The sequence below is a fragment of the Melanotaenia boesemani genome, chromosome 9 (assembly GCF_017639745.1).
Source record: "Melanotaenia boesemani isolate fMelBoe1 chromosome 9, fMelBoe1.pri, whole genome shotgun sequence".
In the NCBI taxonomy this organism is placed as follows: Eukaryota; Metazoa; Chordata; class Actinopteri; order Atheriniformes; family Melanotaeniidae; genus Melanotaenia; species Melanotaenia boesemani.
Window position 1 is genome coordinate 4,100,442 of NC_055690.1, and position 17,319 is coordinate 4,117,760.

The 17,319-nt window shown below is 39.9% G+C and overlaps 1 long non-coding RNA gene across 1 annotated transcript; it reads left to right on the top strand.

The window, feature by feature from the left end:
- The first annotated feature begins 16,499 nt into the window (after positions 1 to 16,499).
- On the top strand, positions 16,500 to 16,989 carry LOC121645958. Its single transcript, XR_006011540.1, has 3 exons — positions 16,500 to 16,690; positions 16,757 to 16,829; positions 16,900 to 16,989. It is a non-coding gene; the product is annotated as an uncharacterized LOC121645958 (long non-coding RNA).
- Positions 16,990 to 17,319: the final 330 nt, after the last annotated feature.

A 17,319-nucleotide genomic window follows, 5' to 3' on the forward strand; every position in this document is an offset into this window, starting at 1 on the left:
GGGGTATGGGGTGGGGGGTGGCTGATCTCATCTCATGTCCACTCTTATGCTTTTTGTATGGGGTCCTAATTGGCAGAGCTGTGTGAACAGGCAGCTGGCTGAGGAGCGCCTGTACAAAAGAACACACAACAAGATGGTGCTTTACCACCTCTACCCTCATACTGAAAAAAGATAAAAGAATATGAAGAAAGAATGAGAGTGAGAAAGCAACAGCATGAATACAGGGGGTTGTTGGGGAGGGGGGCATGTTGGTCATGTAACAACAGAACAGAGTGGAGTGGAAAATGACAAAACAGAGAGGTAGAGGAAAAGAAATAGAGCGAACAGATGAAAAAGAGAAGGTAATCACAGAAGATTATCTTCTTGTGATGGAGGCAGAGTGGGAAGGATAAGTAGGCCATTCTGAGGAGGACGATCCCAAACCAGTCAATAAAGCTCCATACCACGATCCCTGATGTGGGCAGATGAGGTGGGGTCGCATGGTGCTTAAGTAGCAGTTAGGGTAGTAAAGGGATCAAAAGTGGTCCTCAGGTGCAGTATCACTTCGGGGAGGGGGTAGGCTCATGCTACAGTACATGCGTTCGAGTCCCAACCGAAGCACATAAGCGTAAGGTGCTATTCAACATGTGTGTTTAGTGTGTCCATGTAAAGACAATGTTGGTCCCTCCAAGTTTTGTGTAGATATTTGATGTTATTCAGAAGTAAAGGAGCTGGTTTGATGGATTTCCACTGTTTGGAAAAGTAATTCAGGGTTTAACTTGTGTTGGTTTAGTCAGGTGTCGATTAAATCAAATGAGATTCAAAACACAGTCAAAGCACTTATACTGTATTACCAAAAGTACTGGGACGCCTGCCTTCATACGGACATGAACTTCAATGGCATACCATTCTTAAGTCGGTGAAGTTGAACCATTAAAACTCCACTAGATCTCTGGCACTCCTGAGCACTATCTCTAGTGTGTAACTCTGTGGGGTAAGGTGTGATGGATATTTTACCCTTTAGGTGATCTACGTAAGTTTTCCTGGCATTCATATCCCATCCAGGAGGTTTCAATCCAGCTACAAAATGTAGTGTTTATTCATAGACTATATGGTAAATCTACAATAACATCATAATAACACCATTATTTATCACATTTTAATCATAAAATAATCACGACTATGTTGCTAAGAGACCTCTATTTAGACCTGGACATGATGATGACGCCACTTCCTGTCAAAACTTTCTACCAATCAGAGAGCTTAGATTGACGGTAATGTCCAATCAGGAGCAGCCAAAGTTCAACCAGTGAGCAGAAAGTTCTATGTGTGTGTGAAAAGAAGAAAAATAATGCTCCTCTATGGCTGGAATAAAGCCAAGAAGACGTTTCTGATGCACGGTGGCGCCACAAAGCAGCTGAGCTGGAGTTGGTTTAGTGAGGATAGCAGGTAAATAGTAGCAGGAATAACTGGAAATGAGGAAAAAGTGGAAACATGGAAATAGTTTCTGTTTCTGTTTCTGTTAAGAATAAAATATGTGTTGATGAGATTTAGAAATATTAGTTATATATATATTAGTTAGAGTTATATGACTTTGCTGTTTGCTGTTCTTTACTGTCTCATTTTCAGTCCTGCAGCAAAACTTCTAAAGCAGTTTTTTTAAATCTTCAAGCACTGTTGAAATATTAATGTAACTACTGACAACTTACACTACTGTTTGTCTAAATACTAAAAGGATTGGACTACAGCTGCTGCACTGTTAGTGAGAAGCTCCAGAAAAGAGGTGAATTTCTCCACAATCAACTGGACTGTACCTGAAACAACACTGTGGGTGTGTGTCTGAGAAGGTGGTCAGCAGCACGATGTCCATTCTTCATCGCTCAGACATCAGAGACTTCCAGAAATCCTGTCTTTCCAGAAATATTCTGAGGATTCTGCAGTTGTGGAAATAGGTGAATGTAGAGGTAGGTACCTTTTTATTTTTGTTTGATCACCAGATCAATTTAAGTGGATACAACATGACTGTTTTTCTCAGCTACAAAATGTTTTTAGGCCAACTTTCATTTCATGCAGCTGGCAGATAATCTGAGTGAGCATGTGTGTGTGTCATTATTTCTTATCTTTACATTAATCAGTTTGCTTGCTCATTGTTGAGTACAGCTGTATTTGAACTGTTTCTTTTCTGTCACTGAAGTGTATGTCATTTGTGGGAAAGTTATGCATTTTGGATGAGAGTGGTTACAGGAAAATGGCCTGCATTTTCCAGGATAGATAATGGAAAATTCAGGAAGGAAAAAGGTTAACGGATACAACCCTTACACAAACATGCATGTTTCTATTGGAGAAAGGAAGGAAAAGGGTCCTAAAACACTGACATGTGACTTTTAGTTTCTTCTGAACTTTAAGCCTTAAAACTCCAGCCATTTTTTTCTATTCTGGTATTTTATATATATTATTTATTTTTGTTAATAACATAAAATGTACAGAAAGAAAAAAAGGAAAACATTTCTTTGAAATTTTTAATGTAGAAAGTAGGGCTGGGGACGTTAATACATTATTATTGCTTTAACGCATTAATTTTTTTTTATCATGCGTTAAAGCAATAATAGGTGTTTTTTTTTTCTTTTTTTCTTTTTTTTCCCCCCAGCGATGCATTTGATGTAAACACTAAAATAAAAAAATCTAGACGCATCATCTACAGCTGGAATAAACTCAGTCCGACTCGTCCTTACTAAGTTTAGTAAATTGCAATTACATGTTTAGTATTATGTCCGGTTTTTGTCTGCTGTAGATGTTTCCTGATGTTTTACAAAGTTAAAGTTTCACAAAATAAACCAGGATCAGTTTGGTTGAGCTCTAGTTGCCTTTCTCTAAGATGATAACATAAATGTTTCTGTTTAGGTCGTTTGATTAACTGATCTCAACTTCTGACAGTCTGTCTTTTAATTCTAAAGTGTGAATTTACTACTTTTAAAATTTTTATTTATTTATTTTTTTTGTATTTTATACCTACTCCATTTCGACATGGGTCAAATATTGAATTATCAAACTGAAAATTGTCCTCTTACAAAGTCAAAATTCATTTGAAAACTGGGGCCCCTCCACAGCAATCAACTGCCCGCCCTGGTATTCTGTCCTGGCGCCGGGACTGCTCCCACCTCTGGCAGAGCTTCAGCCATGTCCTGGGTGAGGAGGGGGCCAATCAGTCGGAGTGGGCTGTTTTCCACACCTTTGTTATTGATGCAGCCTAACGAGGCTGTGGCCGTAAGCAGGGGCATTTCCAGCCTTTAAGCACAGTCTGGGCTGAGCCCAGACCAGATGGAAAATCCAAGATGAGCAAAGGAGTTTTTTCTTTTTTTCAAATATAGAAAAAGTTTTATAGTAGACAATAGTACATAGTAGTAGACTGAGTACCTAGATTATATAATTTCATATCCAGATGCATGCATGTTACTACAGTGGGATGTTCCATCTAATGCATGATGATGTATAACGTTAAATCTAATGTTCGATAGAATAGCTAATGTTTTGTGTTTTGGTTCACCGTTCTTCACCTGCTGCTGATGACTGCTCCTTACTTTTTCCTCTTTCTCCTCACTCCCTCCACTAGAAAACTACCAAAACACAATAAAGTGTTTAAAATTAAATTGTGTAAAGGCTCAACAACATTTATTATGTTGAACAACAAAGAAAGCATTGAGCCTCCCTGGTTCAGGAGGTACTGGAGATACACGAAACACTAGAGAATAAAAACAATGAGTTGTGAAATAATTAGGAATAAAATCAGCAGAAAATAATTAAATAAACTACATATGACTATTTTAGTGTTTCTCACGTCACATTTGGGATGATTGTTTTTTTTTTTTCTTTAAATTTTAGTCTTGTTCAGACTAAACAGAAAAACTTTTCATAGAGGTGGAGAACTAAAAAAAACTGAGACCCATGCTCTGAGTAACAATGATTAGATATAATCATTTAAGACGATCATATTATTTATTATAGAGCTATCATTGTAAAAGGGTTTTATCACCAGAACTCACATTTAAGCTTTGACCTACAACACAAAGATAACCCCTCAACAAAGTTTTAATACTGCTTTTATACCAGGAATTTGGCCTTTATATGTCACATAGGAAAATAGCTCCCATACTTGTTTGGTATCACTATTTCAGCACAACCTCACAGTGATCTGATCATTTTTCCACTTTAACCTACGTTATTAACATACTGGGAAAAAAAAAAAAAAAAAAAAAAAAAAAAAGAATCAAATCATAATCATTTTTGCAGTTAATCATCTTGTTAGAGAGCATTGTGTTCTGCAATAAATACCTCAACACTGAACAGTTGCACATGTGCATTCAAAAGTTTAGAGAAAGTCTAATAAAGTCCACCTATAAATGTTCTGACATCATACAAAAAGCATAAAAACCCTAACTTTATGTGAGAAGTGTACAGTCAGCGAGTTCTCCAACCATGGACCAGATTTGTTCCAACTGCTGCAGAAGCTTTTCCTGGTTCCTCCTTGGAAGGTCCTAGTGAAACTCTTTTGTTTTGGTTGTGCTGATCTCTCACGTGGATACGCTAGACGATGGGGAGGAGGAAGCTGAAAAAGAACTGAAATAATCATACAATATAACAAGTAGTAAAAGCACAATTAGGAGCTGTAATGACTGTTAACAAGAAACAGCAGAACAGAAATTTGGCCTAGGACGTAGTTTTTTGGAGAGTTTGTTTAATTTTGGGATTGAACCTGAGCAAAGGTCCTAAAATACAGACAAAATACTAAAAAGTCTCTTCCCATCTCCTCTCACACTCTCAAAAATGCCCCATTTATTCATATTAAAACAAACATAATTATTTTATATAACTAAGTAATTAGGATCAGTGGAAATAGGGGATGGGAATGGGGTACGGTGGATCAGTGGTTCCCAACCTGGGGTTCAGGACACTCCAAGGGGGTCCCCCAAAGAGCACAGGGGGTCCCTGAGGCTTTGAACATTAGAGCCATTGTGATTAATGTCCACAGATTGTCCCTATTTTAAGGAAAAAAAGTAAGGCTGTATGTTGTTCCTTTAACTTTGGCTTTATGAAAGGACAGGACTCAACCAGAATACATTATTTATGGTGAGAATCTTACTTTTGAAAGCCTAAACCAAGCATGGTTTCAGCACAGGGTGGAGCAGGGGATTCATGGCATTTTAATATGCATGAAGGGGGTCCCCGAGTAAAAAAGGTTGACCCTCAACCCGGGTCATCGTGGGCCTGTGGAAGAAATACTTCAAAGACCTCCTCAATCCCAACAAAACATCTTCCAATGAGGAAGCAGAGTCTCTGGATCCTTAGCAGGTAAGTACCCAGCACATTTTACCTCACACTACTTCTGGGAACTTGTTGACAATAAAAGTGACAGTGCTCGGGAGCGCCGGAGATCTTGCATAGTTTCAAGGGTTAAAAGCACTTTGGCTGAATTTTCTTGGTTTTGTGGCCTCCATAATGAGTCACTTGGATCTCCAAAGTCCCTGTCTGGATTCTTCGACCACAGCTTTAGAATAAACGATGACATTTGTAAAATGTTCAAATAGGTTTTTACTTTTCGTTGTGATGTTCTCCTTTGATGGTCATAAATAGACAATAAATGCTGGCAAATACACCATCTGTTTCTCTTACAAAGTGTCAGTTGGAAGGATCCCACCTTATCCATCACAGAAGTACTAGCCTCTCACTGGGAACTATGGAGCATCTGTAAACTTCATCTGTGCTCTTGCTGCCGCTACAGGCATCATAGCAGGATACCTGCGCTTACAACCCAACAGATGTTAATGTCTGAGTGTGCGAGTTTGTGTGAATGTGTCACAGTATGTCTTTTATTGTATTTCTGAACTGATATATTCTCGTGTGACTCTCTCAGTGTGTAAATATATGTGTGATGGTGTGTGCTTGTTTTCCAGATGGCATTTCTTGCCATCTGGAAAATTGATCGTTTGCTATAATGAACAAATAAAAGCACAGGGAATGTGTCATAATGGACAATTTCTGAAACAGCCTGTTATTTTCCATTTTCCATGTCTGTTTTATTTGTGTGGTGGTGAGGTGGGAGCTGTCATGATGATTATCAAGTTGGTATTATGGGCATGGATCATGTATTACCATGAAATGTTTGAAGATCATCAACAACCTGAGGATTTTGGTTGGTGTTTAAGAGCTCAGCACCACCTGACGCGTCACTCGTACACTAAACTTAGCAATTTCAGGTATGAAGGGAGCCAAACTCAAGAGTTTTTCCACAGCTGACATTTTGTACATTTTAATATAATCTAATTAAGATAATAAATTGCTCCTCATTGTTTTACAAAATCTTTTTAATACAAAGCTTCAAATTGTATCTGAGATATAAGTGGCCCAAATCCAACTATTTAACCATACATGGCCCACATAAGATCTTTTTATGGCATCCTCAACAGAGGCAATCTGATCTCAGTCTGGAGGAACATGACATATTTCATCCAACTTTGACGTAATTAAAGCGAGACAGACGTCACAAAGCTGCACCAGAGGACTGATGTCAAATCTTCTGTGTACGTGGGTTATTTCTGGGCCACAGACCGTTTACATTTGAGTCTGATAGAGATCATGTTTTAACTATAATCTGAACGACCATGTGGAAAAAAGATTTCAGCAAAACAAAAAGAAAGAAAGAAAAACAGATTTAAGGAAAAAACAGATTTTAGCAAAAAGCATCAGAATTAAGCATAAAAAGTTTATAAAAACGCTTATTCTACACACACCAGCCACGATAACACACACAAAATCTCTTATGTGTAATTAATTAGTCTTGATTAATCATTTTTTAATCACATAATATTTGCCCCAAAAAGCAACATTTTTTATGGATTTCGGTGGATGACTGAATCAAGTCACAGAGCCTGACATTAATATTGTACAGTTAAAAAAACACATTATTTACGTCTATGTCTACGTCTAATTTACTTGTGATGATAACTTGACAACTTGTGTTGTTCTATATTGAATGTTGCTCTACTATTAAAAAATTTATTTGTGTTTACAATGATTTTGGGGGGACAACTTTGGGGGGGTGGGGGGTGTTACATCCTCTGTGTATATTAATGAAAACACGTCAAATTTCTCACACAGCCAGTCAGCTTTTCTCTAATGGTGCAAAACACTGCAACATTTGCCCCAAGCAGTCATTTAGCAGCACTATTGTCCATTTAATCCGCCTCCGTTTCCTGCAATATCTTTTCATCCAGGCTTATTTTCCTCCTGCATATCCTCTCTTCTCCCCCGCCTCACCACTCCTCACCCTCTGTTGTTGATGGCTTCCTCCACCTCTCTCCCTGTGCATTATGTAGATAACTTGGGGATGCCATATATTCCCAGCAGGTCAAACAGAGGTCACAATCACACACTGTGACAGTGGGAGCCAATCCCAGTTCATCATACTGGAGGGAGGGAACTAAAGGTGGGTCTATGACGTATCTTCATGTGATTATGCATGCAAGGTTTTAGATGATTATGTAGTTAGTCTGTAAATTAAAGGTGGAAACCCGAAATGTGAAACTTAGAGCACTTTTGAACGAGAAGGAGAAGGAGAAGGAGAGATTTTTTATTTAATCAAACACCAAAATTTCCATCTTATACAGGCCCAGCATTCTCTGAAAAATCACTGAAGACATGTTTGCATTTATTCTTCATCATTTTTGCATCAAATGTGATTAAATTATCCTAAAAATCAGAAAACATAAAATCTATTGCCCTAAATTTCAGACCATCATATGTGAACAAATTCCATCTCATGTTAAAAACAGGTGTTATGTAAATTAAATTAAATTAAATTAAATTAAATTAAATTAAATTAAATTAAATTAAAATAAAATAAAATAAATAAATTAAAACCGCAACAGTGTAAAATGTAACATCCTCCTTATTAGAATATATTTAGAGGATAAAACTTCGAATCCAGTTGTTATTAATGCTCATCTTAAATAAGTCAGATGTTCTTTGGGGAACAAAATGTTGAATGAGTTAAAACTCAGCTAGTTCTCCGGCGCCCCTGAGCGCTATCATTTTTATTGTCAACACTTTCCCAGGAGTGGTAGTGTGTAACTCTGTGGGGTAAACTGTGATGGATATTTTACCCTTTAGCTGATCTATGGAAGTTTTCTTGGCATTCATATCCCATCCAGGAGGTTTCAATCCGGCTAAAAAATGTAGTGTTTATTCAGAGACTCGAAATCAGAGACTAAATCCACAATGGATTGCTATTATTTACCACCATTATCTATCACCTTTTAATGAAAAGATACCTATCACTACTATGTTGTTAAGAGACTTCTATTATGACCTGGAAATGATGATGAAGCCACTTCCTGTCAAACTTTCCACCAATCAGAGAGCTTAAATTGACGGTAATGTCCAATCAGGAGCAGCCAAAGATTAACCAGTGAGCAGAAAGTTTTTTGTGTGTCTGAAAAGAAGAAAAATAATTCTCCTCTATGGCTGGAATAAAGATGCTTTGATGCACTATGGCACCAAAAAGCAGCTGAGTTGGAGTTGGTTATGTGTGGATATCAGATAAATAGTAGCAGAAATAACTGGACTTGAGGAAGAAGTGGAAACATATCAATATTTACACCCTGCATGGGATCCTAACGGGGAGGGCATTACAGTAATCCAGCCTGAAGGAGACAAAGGCGTGGACCAGCTTTTCAGCATCACTGAGGGAAAGGGAGGGATGGAGTTTGGAAATATTTTTGAGATGAAAAAAAAATAGTTTTACAGAGATATTAAATGTGGTGGTGAAATGAAAGGTTGGAGTACCGCAGGCAGCGAAGGAGTATATGGTGGTCCACTGTATCAAAAGCCGCCATTAGATCGAGGAGGACCAGAAGAGATGGAAAACCCTGGTCAGCCGCTGCCAGCAGATCATTTGTGACTCTGGCCATGGCTGTCTCTGTGCTATGCTCTGCACGAAAACCGAACTGAAACTTTTCGTAAAGATCACCTGTTTTTAGGTGGCCCTCAAGCTAGGTAACCACCACCTTTTCCAGGGCCTTCGAAGTAAAAGGCAAGTTGGAGATGGGCCTGTAATTTCACAGGGTGTTTGGGTCTAGACCAGTTTTTGAGTGGTGGCCCAACGGGAGCTGGTTTTAGGTGCGATGGAACCAAACCAAGAATTTCTTGTCTTTTGGTGATGGAGATGCTGTTTTAACAAAGCTGTGGGGAGAGGGTCCAGTGGACAGGTGGAGGACCCCGCTCTGTGGATAGTGCACTCTACCTGCTCCATCGTGACCTCCTCAAGCTCCACAAACCTGTTCACTGGCTCAGCTGACTCAGCAGGGGGTTCAGAGGTGGGGTCAGCCAGAGAGCTACTGATGGTGTTTACTTTAGTGGCAAAAAATTCACTGAATGCTCCTCCGAGGCAGAATCGCCGGAGAATACCGTTGGCTTCAAGAAGTGATTTATTCTCAAAATACCCCCAAGTATGCTGTTATAGCATTCAACACAGACATTTGTGGACCTGAAAATGCTGGAGAGATTTCTTAAATCTTCAGACAATGTAACTGGGTTGATTGGAGCAAGGCTTTTATAGTGGATTTTACGTTTTGGTTTAGAAAATGGAGCAGATGCTATGTCTAGTACAACGGCCTTATGGTCTGACACACCCATGTCGTAGACCTGCAGACTGTGAATAGGAATGGAGTCTGTGATGACCAAGTCCAGTATGTGACCCTTTGTGTGCGTGGTAATTCCAAGGTAGAAGAGGGGAAGTCCACGTGTATTTTAAAGTCTCCCAGACTCCCAGAACAATAACATTTGTACCCCCGCCATACGGCAAGCAGCCGAAAGTGGACACTATTAGTATAGTAACAGTATTTGGTGGTCGGTGCGGTGTATGATGGCCACACCTCCTCTGCGCCCTGAGGTGTGTGCTTTCTCCACATAGGCGTATCCAGCAGGACAAGCTTCATTTTTTTGGAGAGCACTGTTGATCAGTGTGTTATTTCTACAAACTTCTGTTAGTAATTAATTCTGTTTTCTTGTTCTGGTCGGCCTTTATGCTGCTATATCTAATGATACTTTCATTTTACATCATTTTAGCCTCAAAATCCAACAGCTGAGGCTGGAAACATCATGTCTGATGCTGACTGGGATTAAAAGACTTCAGCTTCTACATACAGTTGTTATATATACATATATATATATATACACACACATATATGTAAGCACTACTTATCAGGACAAACAGCCCATACTTACTGTCAGGTATTTCATGGAGGAGCTAATGTTATCTTTTCTTTTTTTCTTTTTTTTTTTTTTTTGCAGTCAAACGAGTCATTTAGTAGTTGAAGAATATAATGAAGCAGGTGAGAGGCAGTTGTACCCTGGACAGGTCACCAGTCCATCGCAGCGCACACTCACTATAAATTCAGAGTGACCAATTAACCATTTTACCTAACATGCATGTCTTTGGACAGACACCGGAGTACCCGGACACATACATGGGGAGAACATGCAGACTCCACACAGAAAGGCCACCGTCCCCAAAGTTCAAACCTCTTTGCCAGCCGAGGCTCAAACCAGCGACCTTCTTGCTGTGAGGCTGCGATGCTAACCACCACACCACCATGCAGCCCCTTTTTCACTCATTCACACACACAAGCTGCTTTGCCACAATACAAATGAATCATTAGGAGCAATTTGGGTTTTGGTGTCTTGCTCAGGGACACCTCGACATGAGCTCGACAGGCCGATGATCGAACCGGCAACCCCCAAGACGACCACTCTACCCACTGAGTCATGCCGCCCTTTGGTTGAAAAAAGGAAAAAAAAAAACAATTATCCCATGCACACCACCAAATGTAAAACAAAAAGTGAAAAAAAACGTAAATACAGGAGCTGCAGTGATTGACCATGACCTAAATGAAAAGCTGTGGAGAATTAATGAACCCAAAGCAAAGCTCCAGTGAAGACAAAGTTCCTCCACAGTGATGCGCAAGACTTGCAGGAAAAGATTACTTTGTGGTATTTCTGCAGAAAGCTGCTAAATCATTAGGTGCACTGAGGTTTTCACACAATACTTCTGCATATTAACTCATTTATGTTTAACAAATAGATTACATGTTGTAATTCCTGCACTAACCTCATTTCAAACATGGTACAGGCCAGATAATGTTTTTCATGATGTTTATGTATGTTGGAGGAAACTTAATGAGAGCTTAGTAGTGTCTTAGTTAAAATGTATTAAAGAAGTTTGCAGGAATTATCCAATAATTCTTCCAGTGAAAAACAAGACATTCTTGTCATCCTTCCCTTTTAAAACGATTCTTCTGTCATTTTTTCTGATTGTTTGCTTGGATGCTTGCTGTGTTTCTGTCTGCCTGCATTCAATTTATTTTTCTTATTTTCTGTTCCAAGCTTTGTCTTTTTCTATTTTATAGTTTTTCTGATTTAATTTTCTTTCTTTGCTGCAGCTGGTTGTGTTTTTCATTCATTGCTTCTATGTGTTCTTTTACTCAATGCGTATTGATTATGTTGGTGCTATTGGTCCTTCATACTGTTGAATCTGTTTCTTTTTTTCTGCTCTCCATATATTTTGTCTTTGTTTTGCTTACCCGCATGACCTCGTCTTTCTTTAAGTCAAAGAACAGTTGATGCACCTGTTCAAAGTCACCCACAAGCTGAAGGTTTTATCAAGTTTGACTCTGCTGCCCCTTCTGGCTGCAGAGTACAACCTTCCACGTGCCTGTGCAGAGGAGGGAAAGAGGAAAAAAATCAACAGTATATGGAGATAGTAAATACAGTAAATAAACATTTTAATTACTTTCTCTAGACTGCTGAATGTGCATTATAACTTTGTAAAGAAAGAAACATGAAGGAAAACCTCTATCAGAATCAGTGTCAGGAAGGATGGCCCTCTGCCTGTACTGGTTGGGGTGGAGAGGACAGAAAAGCAGCGTCAACAAGAAATATATTAAAAGAAAACTTTCATTCTTACTAGTATTGTCCCAGGAAATAAAACAATGCAAAGCAACATCTGTCTGTTGCCTTTCTCTATATAAACTATAAACTATCCCAGTTTGTTGTTTCACTATAAAAAACAACTTTAGCTTTAGCTTCCTGTATAATCCATCACTCAAAGTTTAAACAGTCTGATGTTCAGATGTTTTAAACACTGACTGGTGTGACCTAGTCCAAAATGAACTTCTTGTTGTTGTGTACATCATTTATATTCCTAATCAGAAAGATAAACAATCTGCTTCCTGTCTGTCTGCTTATAATGTGATAGGTTTAATCCAACTTTTCAGTCTCTCCAGACTCCAGACTGGGCACCTAATGATTGAACTTATGATGAGTTTATCAGTTTTTTACAGTTTTTTCTTCAGCTCAGGATGGGTGTAGGGGTAACTAACACCCACCTGACTGTTTACGTAGAAAAGGGCACCATCCATCTCCTTATATATTGGCTTTGCTCTGATTGGAGTCATCCTAGCCACCAACAGATTAATATTTAATGTTTTAGAGAGAGAGAGAGAGACAGAAACAGAGAGAGAGAGAGAGACAGAAAGAGAGAGAGAGAGAGAGAGAGAGAGAGAGAGAGAGAGAGAGAGAGCAAATCTAGGCCGCTGTTTATTCAGGACATTCTAAAATATGAAGAGAAATTTGCAATTTTATTGGTTTTCCAAAACCATAAGGGCTGTGCACAAGCTTTGGGAGTGTGTGTGTGTGTGTGTGTGTGTGTGTGTGTGTGTGTGTGTGTGTGTGTGTGTGTGTGTGTGTGTGCGTGTTTGTGGATGTATATGCATGTATCGGAGTGTGACATCTGTGATTTTCAAATGACATGTTAATATTTATTAGATTTATATTTTAGAGTCAGAAGTGTTCCTGTAGTCTCCGGATCCTCTGAGTGGGAAAGTTAGAATATGTTTTGATTGACAGCTGAGCTTGCAGTGGCTCAGAGACAAATTAAACATCAGTCAGTGGCGCTTCCTGTCCTCAGACAAACAGCATCGAGTTAGCAGCACCATTAACCCTTTAAAGCCTGATCCAAGAAAAAAAAATGGAAAAATTTCATTTTTTTAACAAAATGTAAAAAATATATAAACAATTTTTTGTATGTTTACCATTTATTACTGTGTGATATGTCAAAATTATTGCAGTTCATCACTGTATTATCATTGTGTCCACCAGGGGGCAAAAGACAAGGATCAGATTATGTTTTGAGCCCAGTTTTTACCATAATACAAAAGGTGTCAGAAACTGTATGTATCAAATATGATACATATGGTATAAAAGGGGTAAAGGACAGCTTTAAGTTTATCAGATGACAGAGACATGCATGTGGTAATGGCCAACTGAGAGATGGTAATTTAATAGATATGACTGACAGCATTCCTGTTAATGTGCAATACCTTTGCGACAAGTTTCTGTAACATACTTGGAGTTTTTCTCTGGGACGTGAATACTTTTCATTTGTTATAGACAGGGGCATTGCTAGACATACAGTTCAGCTGGGGCCCAGGCCCCCAATTATTCATCTCATTATTTATTATTATAAAAACTGGCTATGTTGATGAAACAGACAGCATTCAGTGTTACATCTCATCTACTCCCTTTGTTAAGTCTTATTGCTACTGCCTGCTGAAACTGATAACGTTTAACCCTTACATACTATTTGGGTCTAATGTGACCCATTGTGACATTTGACAGCATTGAAACAAACATCATTATTTTGGCTGAAATTTGGTGATTTTTCCTAAAGTGACACAAAAAAACAAAAAAATTAAAATGTATTAAAATTCTATACTTTTGTATAGGTGCTACAATTTTTTTGCAAACTGAAGCTGTTTCGGGTCAAATTTGACCCATATCTACTTAAATGGATTTTAGATCTACCAATGTGGGTTAATTATACACTGATCATGTATTACATGATGATGATGATTATTATGATCACTCACGAGATAGCAGTGAAGACAGTGTTTCATAGTTGCAATGGCTAAACATGGTTATATTTTAAAATCTAACAGGTCTAGAAAGTTCATGTGAAAATTTAATTAGGTAAAATATAAATAAGTTTTAAAAGCTTTCATGTTTATATTTTATGTAAAACGGGACATGATATTGTGTAGTAGAAGTTTTTCTCCAAAAACGAGTGCTGTAAAACCTAAGAAATAAACTCTTCCCTTTTTCTGAAACAATTATAAAGCTTTATTAATGCATTTATCTGTGTGACAAAAGCATTCTAAATAGATCTGTAGCTTAAAATTTGGTATAGACACTTCCAATGAAGGAAATCTAAGCCTGTGTCACTGACCCAGATCATACTATGAAGGCACAAAATATAAACAGTAAGTAGGGTTTAAAAAATCTCTATGGAAAAAAAACAAATATTTCCACAAATTATCTCCATAAAAAATATGAACATGATGAAGATATGTTTAGGTAAACAACAAATAATCTGCAGATCCAAAATCAATCAAATCAAAGTCAAAAGTTGAAATTGGATATTTCACATTTTCTTCATTCCCCAAATAAAAAAGAATAATTTGATACAGACACTTGAAATTAAGTATATACATCAGCCATTTGTCCATAAGGATGATAGGGTGATGCACCACCAAAGGAAAAAAATCAAAAAACACCCACTGTAAGCTTTCTGAACACTTTAGCCTGCTTGCAGGTCATTGGCCAATCAGCATGAGGCCATGCTACTTGAGTACCGCCTCTTTCAGTTGGGTTAGAAGTAGTATAGTTGGTACTATAATGCCTTGTCTATGGGTCTTGGGAGGGCTTGCACTTGCATGCTTTCATCATACGTATCATCCAGCCTGGTGAGTTATGTGGATGGAGCTAGCTGCATCCAAGATCAAAGATGGCTAATTATCGCAGCAATTCCAGTGTGTCTTTAAAATAATTTCCCTTTAGTCATCAGACTAAAGAAGATAAATTGGCACAAAAACAATTAGGATCACCCAGACAAAATCAAGTTTCCAGAAAAGGTGGGAAATCTTATCATCAATGATTTTCGCGGTGGTGGTATAAACAGAAAAACTGGCTAGCGGGCTGTGATGTAGCCGGTGTGTTTTTCTGCTACCAGTGTATTCTGTTCCACCATGATGGCGGTCTGGCAGCCTCCATCTAGTGGACAACAACAGGAGTTACTGACATGCAGTAACTGTCTGAAAAGGTCACATGAGTCATCCAAGATTTATATGAACAGTTGTTTAAAGTTTTCAACTTTAAACATCAAAAAAGATTGCAAGAAGGTAACCAAGGGCTTCAACCATGTTACGGCCCCAGGCCTATCAGCTTGTTATTTGGTATGCAAATGGAATGGGCCAGTGTTTACAGGTGATTGGCTGTGGACCCTATTCCTTGGACCCACCCTCCTTCATCAGGAGTGGTCGCCGACTGATCTGCTTCCTCTGTGGCTAGCCAACCAAGAAGACTCCACCACTACATATGGCTGGGATTACCTTAATTTGAGACGCAGCTGTGTGAGATTGCAGCACAGCTCACCATCTGAGACTGAACACAGAGCATGTTTTTGCAACCTTGTTACCCTTTGGGGGTTTTTGAATTGCTGTATTAAGATAGCTTGTGCATTGGGAGTGATTCTGTGATTTTGTCCTAGTGTGGGTTTAGTAGACGCTGAGCAGAAAGCTCAGCCTGGTCTGGTTAACCAGAGTGGGTATGTTGAGGAAGGCGATCGGCCTGCAACGCCTGTTACTTGTCCCTGTTTTGATCCCCTCCTGTCTGACGGTGGTTCTGGTGCTTCACGGGTGAATGCCCAACCGAGGCTAAGGGTGGCCAGACTTCAGATGGAAGCACAGGAGAAGGCACAGCAAAGACAGATCCAACTTGAGATTAGAAAGTTGGAAACTGAAGCCGACAAAGCTGTATGCTTGCGGCAATTAGAGCTGGACGCCCAGGCTAAAGCCACTTCACTGAAGGTCTCTATTGCTCCTTCGGGGTCTCAGAGCCCTTCGCGCCTTTTGACATCTCAAAATTAATTTCCTTTGTTCCAGTCTTTGGCGAGTTAGATGTAGACAGCTTTTTTTCTGGTATTTGAGCGCATTGTGCATGCTCTGCATTGGCCCAAAGATTGTTGGGCACTTTTAATACAGTGCTGTTTGACTGGTAAAGCCCAAGAGGTTGTAGCAGCACACCCTTTTGCCGAGACCCAAAATTATGAAACTGTAAAAGCCACGGTTCTAAAGACGTATGCACTAGTTCCAGAGTCCAACTTATAATGTCACAGTCCGTACGCCCGTGCAGAGTCGAGAGAGTGGAAGATGCGTTGTCCCTTGGCATCCAGGCTGTGGATGAGCAAAGCCCTTAGCCAGTCTTCTGTAGGCTAATTGCTATTACAAATGTCTGAAAAGATTCTTACCAGTGTGGCAGGAGGTTGTTTTCCTCCTGGCCACTATGTGGCATTGCCAGTCTGGCTACAACCACCTGGGTTACCACCGTGATTAGGGGGCGGCGCCGCGGCCCTTTTTAACAGCGGATGGGTTTGCTCCACAGGCCCTTTTCTTCAATCTCCCGTGGTGGTTGTGGCTGGCGTGGCGGAGCTGTAGCCTTAGCGTGCTGGTTAGGGTCGGGCTTCCACACAGCGTGAGTGGCTGCTGGGGTGTGGAGAGCCGACTGCTCCGCTGAATGCGGTGCGCGCGGCTGGATGTCTGCTCCGGTAGGTTCTTTATCTTTCTGCTTGTCTGCTCGTTCGGCCTCCAGCTGACTCTCGTACACGTTTTAGATCATTGGATAACCGAACCGTGGGATCGGAGGCATTGGCGCTTCTCTTGGTTCCTGGGTATGCCAACCGAGCGGTACGTATCAGCTGTTGTAAACTCAATGGGTGGTTCGGAGCTTCCAGGTAACTTCTGTTGCTCCCTTTAGAGGCGGCAGGCTTGGGCTGTGCGCCGCCGTCACTCTCTGAGGGAGCTCTGCTGCTGTTTTGGCTCTGCCGGGTTTTCCTCCGTCCGTCTGGCTGTTTGTCTGCACGGGTTATCCCCGGTGTGGAGCGAGCGGACGGTGTTGCAACCCGGCGTGACGCTGCCTGGTTGCGGGGCCTGGACGCACTGGTGGACCAGGCTCGCGCCATCTTAATAGCCTTGTTTATTTTTGTGTGTTTATGCTATGTTGTTGTTTAATTATGTTGCATGGTTTTTTTGGGTTTTAATTCTTGTGCATGCTTTCATTGTGTTTTGAGTGTTTTCGTTTTGTTAAAGTGTAGCACTGTGGCTTTTGTGTTTTAATCGTTCCTCCCCCTTTTTTTTCTTGTCAGGTGCTGCGGCCCGGGGCAGCCGCCCCATCCCT